Source organism: Mastomys coucha, unplaced genomic scaffold (assembly GCF_008632895.1).
Source record: "Mastomys coucha isolate ucsf_1 unplaced genomic scaffold, UCSF_Mcou_1 pScaffold8, whole genome shotgun sequence".
NCBI lineage: Eukaryota > Metazoa > Chordata > Mammalia > Rodentia > Muridae > Mastomys > Mastomys coucha.
This window is the reverse complement of record NW_022196914.1, coordinates 68,049,275-68,058,179: the sequence shown is the minus strand read 5'-3', so window position 1 is coordinate 68,058,179 and position 8,905 is coordinate 68,049,275. Positions and strand designations below refer to the sequence as shown.

Here is an 8,905-nt window from a genome sequence, read left to right as displayed (position 1 = left end):
AGTCGCTTGTGGGTGGGTAGGCTGGAGGAAGAAGAGCCAGGGAGGGACAGGTCTGGGACAGGCTCAGGGCAGACATTGAAGCAGGGACACCTTCAGCATCACTGTGATCTCACTGTGGGTGTCATGGGGCAAAGCAATGGCTGGACCTCAGAACCTTGACTGAGGAGGAGAGGGGAGGAAAGGGGATCCCAAGAAGTCAGAAGTCAGAGGCCAGGTCTTGGGTGAGGTTTCATTGCTCTTCAAGGGTGAAGCTTTCTTGCCTGAGTCAGGATTTTCTACCCCAATAGCCCCTCTACAACACAGGTTTCTTGTCTCCCAGAGCATCTCTCAGATGCCATTTGAGCATCTAGGCGCTGAGATGCCCTCTGTCGAGCTCCCATCTGCTTTAGAATAGTGATGATTTAGCTTAGACAACTCGTTTTTCTCCTAAGAATGGGAGACTTGAAGACCAGGGGAGGCTTCAGCTTCGTGGTCTCCCTAGACTCCACTCAAGTCTTCCTTGGGAGGAACGAGTGAGTAGGTATTTTTGAAATGAATGATCTGTTATCATAGAGGGAAAGAGAGATAGGCAAATGGATCAAGCATTTATTAACAAGGATAATCAGTCCTGCTGGCATTGCTTATGTTTCTCTGTTGTATCTCTGGAATTAAAATAATAACAATGTTTCTCTGTACAAGTCTCTTTGTGGAGAGGCAGCATGGCCTGAAAGAAGGGGAAGCTGGTATCAAGCCAGAGAAACTAGTGTCTTTTTATTGGTGAGAAACACTGATACCCTGGGGGACAGAAATAAATGTCAATATTCAACATGTCCACCAGCTCAGCCAAGAAGCCACTACACAAAGGTGCCCTTTGCTCTGGGTCAGCACAGTCTCAAGGACAACGGGTTTGCGAGTAGAATTGAGTTTCCTGTGTACCTTTAGCTAAATACTTTCATGTAAGTTACAGTTGCACATTGTGGCCTTTGTCGAATGTCTGGCACACAGTAGGCATTAGATGGAAGTAGCAATTACAGCTATGGTTATTATTAACACATCATCATTATTATGCATGGTGCCCACCTGGTACTACATGCAGACAGATCCTTTGATTAATATTCCTCTGCAGTTGAAAATTTTCTGTTTTAAAGATTCAAGTCATAGACACACAGTAGCGAGTCTGTCTCGAAGAAGAAAAATGAAAGGGTGCAGCGAACAGTGCTCTGAGAATTAGTCTTTCCTCACTACAGAGGTAATGCGACCCTGCTTTGGCTGCAAGCTCCCAGTGCAGCTGACCTGTAAGAGACGGGCCTGGACGAGGGCCCTGGAGCCATGGGAACGATTGCAAGGAAGTCATATAAATGGATTTGATCTCTTGTTAGTGGTCCTTATTGTCTTGGTGGGGCTCGAGAAACCAACCTATTATCAATAAAAAAGAATAAACACTTTATAGGAAGCCATTTTCTCTGTCACCAAACATTTTATATACCTGTCAATAATTGTAACTGTTAAATATGATATATTGGTGGAAACAGCAGGTCAAAAGGATTTTTTTTTTTTTGGTTCTGATTAGGGTGAACGGATTTTATAGTCTGTATTTTATGGATAGAGGTAATCTAACTCACGAACTTCAGCTATCTATAACCCCTCTGTGGGGAAGTAATAAGAGAAGGGAATCCTAAAAGGAGCTTTGGCCGAGGTCCCGGAGCTGGAGACCCTGCCCTTCTCACACTAGGCTCAGAAAGCTGCCTCGTGACGTTTAGCACCCGAGCAACAAGGTCCTTGCAGAGTTGGTTGGGCAGCGGAACCCTGTTGCTGGGAAGAAGACCCTGCTTCCCAAGGATGTGTCGTCTCCTGGACATGAACTTTGCTCTCCAAATGTCTATGGATGAAGAGGAAAAAGCCAGAGTCTCCTGGATTTTATTCATTGAGGAACAGAAGGGAAGCACATCTGGAGAGGACTCCATTCAAACATCTGTTTAGAGGTAGCAGCTTTTCCCTGACCCCTCCATTTCTTTGCCTTCTCCTTGCATGTGAGGTTCTGTCCACGTTCCTCTGTGGGCACCTGAATCTCTTGCTGTCTCATCAGTGTGGTCACATCCAGTGTCTCCTGCATTCCTGGGCAAGAGCTGAACTTTATTTATCCCCAGCTCTTCTCCCTATGGCTTTGGCTGCTCAGACCCCAGGTACCTCTTTCCTCATGCCTTCGTGGAGAAAGACTAGAGGATTCTTGAAGCAGAAGAACCCAGTATCTCATTGGCCATCCCTGACTAGCCTGCTGGTGACATCGGGCCCCTGTAGAGTCCACTCTGTTCCTCCTTCCCGAGTGTTTGTGATCAGCAGCTGTCCTTCCTGGACCCACTCACTTCCTCTCCCTTCAGGCCTTCAGCATAAATGTCTCCATCTGGGGCTCTGCTAGCCTCTCTTTTTCTCCTCCTCAGTTAGGATCCTGGGAGGGAACATCAGTAGTTTGGGAATGAGGACTTAAAGAGCCATTGCCTTTGCAGTGCTACTGTTCTCCTTCAGACTGCTGGTTATTTAGTACCACATGTACGAAGCAAAATAACACTGGTGAATTGATGTGAGTGGAACCTGCAGCCCAATCACAACCCAAGCAACAGCAGTGCACCTGTGTTTGCACAGTGCACAGTCCGTACATGACAGTCCCTCCCTCCCTTTGCCCCTCTCTCCCTCCTTCCCTTCCTTCCTTTCTCCCTCCCCCATTCCCTCCCTCCCTGCCTGCCTGCCTTCCTTCTTCCCTCTCTCCCATTCTTCTTCCCTGTCCTCTTCCATCCCTCCCTCCCTTCTCCCCCCTCTCCATCCCACCTTCCTTTCCTCACTCCTTCCCTCCCTCCCTCATAGCTTGAACAAAGGCTTAGAACCCTTAGCTATAATATTTTCAAAGAGAAACAAACATCAGCCCAGTGGCCCTTACTGAGCACACTTGATCAGATTAGACAATCAATCCAAGTGCCTGAGAGGAAGGGGCCATGATTGGCTTATTTGAATGATGTGAGAAGACCTGCAAAGTCCTGTCAAGGGTCTGCTTAAAAGGACTAGTTGGGCTGGTGTGATGGCTCAGTGGTTAAGAGCACTGACTGTTCTTCCGAAGGTCCTGAGTTCAAATCCTAGCAATCACATGGTGGTTCACAACCACCCGTAATGAAATCTGACCTTCTCTGGTGTGTCTGAAAGATAGCAACAGTGAACTTATCTATAATAATAAATCTTTTTTAAAAAAGGACTAGAGTATCTCTTTCGTGTGCCTCCCATGCCCAGTGCCATTTTCACGTGGAAACCAAACACAATCAGTCATGATCTTGAATAAGAATAGAACCACATCCCTCAGCGGTTGTAATCTTCAGTGACCTTTCCCTGGCTCTGCCCTGGGACCTCTGTATGAGCATGAGGACCTCATTCTTGCTTGTCTGACCCCTGCCAAGGAGGGGTACTCATGCCTCTGGCAATGCACCCACACCGCTTGCCATTCCCCACCCAACAATGGTACCCAGAAGTCTTTTCTGTCCTCAGAATATCACTCGAGGAAGCTCATGGGGCCAGCACCTCTCTTTCCTAGTGATGTTCAATTTGCTCTTCCAGCTTCAGCGGACCTGCCAGGTTTATTCACCGTGAAGTCCTTGCTTACCATCATGAAATAATTTTCAGGGAGAGAGCAGAGTTCAATCTCAAGTACATTTATAAGCAAATAGTGCGCCCCATTGCTGTTTAGAGACCGGACTTTAGAAGTCGTTTCCCCTCACTGCTGCCAACGGGAAACTAAAAGAAAAGCTTGCATTTTTTCAGACTAGAAAAAGTCTGTTCTGGAGAAGTGAAAAACCCTTTTCCCTTTTCATGGTTTGGAGGGGGAGATGCAAAGAGGGCCTTAAGAAAGTACAGGTGGCAGTGTGAAGACAGACTTTGGATGCTCCTGATCTGTGGAGTTCAGCTGCAGGAGCTCTGAGCAGAGGCCGCCACTGGCTACATTTGTGCTTGGTGGGAAATATGCAGCAGCTGCTCCAAGCCAGGTCATTTCAATAACAACAGGAGACCACGGTTCCAGATGAATGGCATCTCTCAGGCTGAAGAGCTTCCGCAGACTCTCCACTTTCATACTGATTAGAAGTGCTTGAGATACATCATAACAGTGTCAGTGTGGTGTTTATAGGGGGGAAATCGTCACTGTCTCCTGCCTGGGAAGGTGACATAATGGGATTTCTTCCCTTTGTCCTGTTGACAGGGTGATGAGCTGCGTTCTCTGCCATTCACGAATCCCTGACAAGTCTAAGGACGGATTTAGAAGGTGTGTCCTTCCCTTGGGGTGTGGGTTTCTGGTGCTCGATGGGGAATGAGCAGGCTGGGGCCAAACTTTCTGCAAGAAAGACATAACCAGCGAGGGAAAGAATGGGAGGGGTGGGAACTGAGGGCACAGGCTGCTTCCTGAGAGGTTTCTGGATGGGAGTGGTACCCAAGGAGTCTTTATCAGGGTGGGTGTCCAGACGCAGACTTACAACATCTTTACCTTACCTGCTCCGTGCTCCCAACCTCACATGGCTGGCATAATTTATCTGTGTGTAATATCGTGTCTTACTCAGAAAGGTTGTGAAACATCTTGGTGTGATATGTTAGTAGAATTAGAGTGAACTTCATACTTACGTAAAACAGCCTCCACTGGAATTTAGACAGAGATAAATGGCCAGATACATGAGGGTCACTTTTCTTAAGGTAAGCATTGACTCTGGAGATCAGGGAAAGAGATGGCAGAGCAGAAAACACAGAAATAAATTCCTTGCAGGCATTTAGGTCCTACTTAAAGGAGTTCTAAGGATGGCTTGGGATTTACCATCCTCTGTCTTGCTCATTCTGATCACTGTAGTTACCTTTCCAGCCTGCCTTTCAACTTGCTGCCAGAGAGGGACATCTAGCACACGGACATGACCAGATAGCTACCCAAATGAATACAGCAAGACATCCCATCAACTTGTATGTTAAGGCTAAGCTTTGTATGGAAGGTGGCGGGGACAATGATGATGACAATAGTGATGATGACCATGATGATGACAATGATGACAATGATGATGACGATTGACGATGATGATGAAGATGATGATGATGACCATGATGACAATGATGATGAAGAAGATAATAATGGCAATGATGATGATGATGACGAAGATGATGATGATGACCATGATGACAATGTTGACAATGATGGCAGCGTTGTAACACGGTCACAATTATCCAATTATCCTTGAGTAAGTACTACATGACAGGTACTGTTACGTGCATGACACATAATTAATTTCTAATAGCAACTCTATGCTGTTACTCTTAGACATTCCCATTTAACAGAGACAAACTCAAGGAAGCAAAGTGACTTGGTCAATGTCCCCCAGCTAGTTTGTTGCTCAGTCATGCCTAGAGTACTGTAATTTCAGAGCCTACACTGTTCTCCACAAACTGATACCTGATTTGGTGTACATGCTTGCACCTGCACAGAGACATACCAATAATAATGAGTACTGGACAGGCACTGATTCTCTATGTATACCTTCTGTTGACTCATACAATCAAACCTTACAATAGCTTTGCATATGAGGTAAATGCTGTTGTTATTATCTGTCCATTTTGTAAGCAGGGAAAATAAGCCACACTGTCCCATAACTGGTAAGTGGGAGATTAGACTTCAGCCCTGGGCCCCAGGATTTCATAGACACACAAACACCATACCACATACACACACTACACACATCACACACACACCACACACACTCATACTACACACATAACACAAATACAACACACACAACACACACACACATACACACCACATATATATCACACACACACCACACATCACACACACATACCACACATCACACACACACATACACACACAATACCACACACATACACACCATATATATATACAACACACACATCATACACACACATACACACACAATACCACACACATACACACCATATATATACAACACACATATCATACACACACATACAACACACACATACCACACGCACATACCACATACACACATACACACCACATATATACCACACACACACACACAAACACCACACACACCGCACATCCACACACCACATCCACACATACTACACACACAATATAAATACACACCACACACACACACACCACATATATACCACATACACACCACATACCACATACACACATACTACACATACACACCACACACACAACACAAATACACACAACACACACACACATACCACATATATACACCACACACATCATACACATACATATACCACACACAGACACCACATACACCAACACACACACCACATACACCACAAACACACACACCATACATATACCACACACACACACACCACACATACACATACATACCATGTAAATACCACACATACACACAGCACATATACACACCACACACATCACACACACACACACACATATACCACATATATACCACACATACACACAGCACATACACACACACCACACACATCACACACACACCACATACACAAATAAACACACACCACACATATATCACACACACACACACATGCATACATACCACAGATACACCACACACACATATATCATATACACAAATACACCACACCACACACACACATCACACATATAACATACACATACGCACCACACACACACACACACACACACACCTGGCAAGGGACACAATATTAACCAAACTTAAGTGATTTTGAAAATCTCCAAAAGACACAGCCCTGAGTTGTCATCTGGCTCAGTCCCCTCATTTGAGCTTTCTAGAAAATGAAAACAGGCTCCGTGAGTGTTAAGGTTCCCCTGGGGATGGGGATTCAGCACCTCTTTTGGTCGCCTACACCAGTGTTTTATCACCTCAGGATGCCAGTGGCCAGAAGCCTTTAAGGTCTCTCAGCTGGAAAAATGACTATGAATAAAACAAACGAGGCTCTCAGTGCCGGAAGCTCCTGATGGTGCCTGCAGTGACGGAAACTCCTGATGGTGCCTGCAATGGGCATTTCCCAGCATCTGGCTCCCGCCACTTTGAGCTCATCCTTTATAGCCCAAAGACCGTTGCACCTGTTTTGTCACTGGCCACTAACCAGTGGCAGCTCAGGTACTGGGCGTCCAAGATTGCCTCATTATTTAAGGCAGTCAGTGTTACACCCCAGACTGCAATCCATTATCATTCAAATGAGCCAGCCACAATGGAAGGAAAAAAATATGCAAGCTGATTTCTCTCCAACAAGCCCTTCTCAGTCCTCCCTAATTACAGCCGGCAGTTGATTGGGACAGTTGCTCGTGGAGGGCTGACATGGGGCAGCCACAGCACTCTCATCAACGCAGGACACAGTGTATAAACTTGCTAGCATGGGCCAGGTGGGCAGGATTTTATTTACAGCTCGGTGGTATTCAGTGCTGTGAATTTACCAGTCAGTGGTGTCTTACAGCGTTTCCTGGTTTCCTCACTTTGCTCCACTCCCCTCTTTAAAATGCAATTCATTCCTGATTTGACTTCTTATTCCTGGTTCTCTTTTCCTTGTCTTTCAAAATCATTCACAGTGATACTTTTCAGCCAAAGGTCAGTGTTGTTCCAATGACGAATGAGCTTAGTCAGTCAACAAATATTTACTGAATCCCACTAAGGGCTGTGACTGTGTTGGGCATACAAAACCAGCATTGTCCTTCCATTTTCTATAGCGTTTCTGACCCGATTTAGATATTTAACCAACATGTTGCAAATTGTGGTAACCGCACTTTAAACGGAGAAAGGATCTAAGTATGTTTAGAGGGACCCCAACTCTTAACACAAATTCTTCTCCAAATGGCATTAGTCCCAAGAGACCCTTCTTTTTAGATTTCCTTTATTTTTAAGTGCGTGTGAGTGGGCATGCACTGGCATTAATTAGTCCAGGTACTCACTGAGGTCAGAAGACAGTGCTGGATTGTCCGAAGCTGGAGTTGTAGGTGATTTGAGCTGTCCAGTGTGGAAGCAGAAAACCGATCCTGGGTTAACTGAACCATCTCTCTAGGCACTGGGAGATATTTCTTTCTTTCTTTTTCTTTTCTTTTTTTTTTTTTTACTCAAAGTAATTTTATTGCTTGTGTATACAACAGCATTTATGCCACTAGAGCAGAGGCTGTAGATGACTCATATTTCCAATTGGGTGGGAGCACCCGCTTAGTCTTATAGTATCGAGCCAACCGGTGAATCCTGCTCTCTATCAGAATCAGGCGGAATTTAGCATCCTTGTCCTTTCTGTTCCTCTCAAGGTGCTTTCGGACAGCAACTGCTTTCTTAATCAAGTGGTAGAGATCCTCAGGGAGATCAGGGGCAAGGCCTTTGGACTTAAGGATTCTCAAGATTTTATTCCCTGTCACAAAACGGACCTGCGCCACACCATGTGAGTCCCTCAGGATCACACCTATCTGGGAGGGAGTCAGGCCTTTCTAGGCCAATTTGTAAATCTGTTCCTTCACGTCGTCTGACGTCAACTTCAGCCACGTGGGGACGCGTAGGGCAGCGCCGACTGGGACAGGCCCTTCCCGGGAGCGTGCATGCGACCCATGACGGCGGAGGTCCGGCAGCAAAGAGAGAACGAGGTAGGAGGCAGCTCAGGAAGTCCGATATTTCTTATTTCTGGGGGGAGAGGAAGATTTTTTTAAACAGCTGGGATTATCTTAGGAAGAGTTTAGGTATTAGTGGAATTTGTTGGCTGCTGTGAGCAACTCATCCATCTCTTCTTCCAAGTGCTCTGAGTTACTTCTGGAGAACGGGGTTCTGTGTCCGGTTAGAATTTGATGTGATTGAGTGTATGGCAGGAGGAATCGAGCCTCCTTAGGGTCATTTGGCATTTTTTCCTTTGGGTTGTCCCTCCTTTCTAGACTTTC

General features: G+C 45.7%; 1 pseudogene; it reads right to left on the bottom strand.

The window, feature by feature from the left end:
* Positions 1-8,097: 8,097 nt before the first annotated feature.
* Positions 8,098-8,583, bottom strand: LOC116083355 (annotated as a pseudogene).
* Positions 8,584-8,905: the final 322 nt, after the last annotated feature.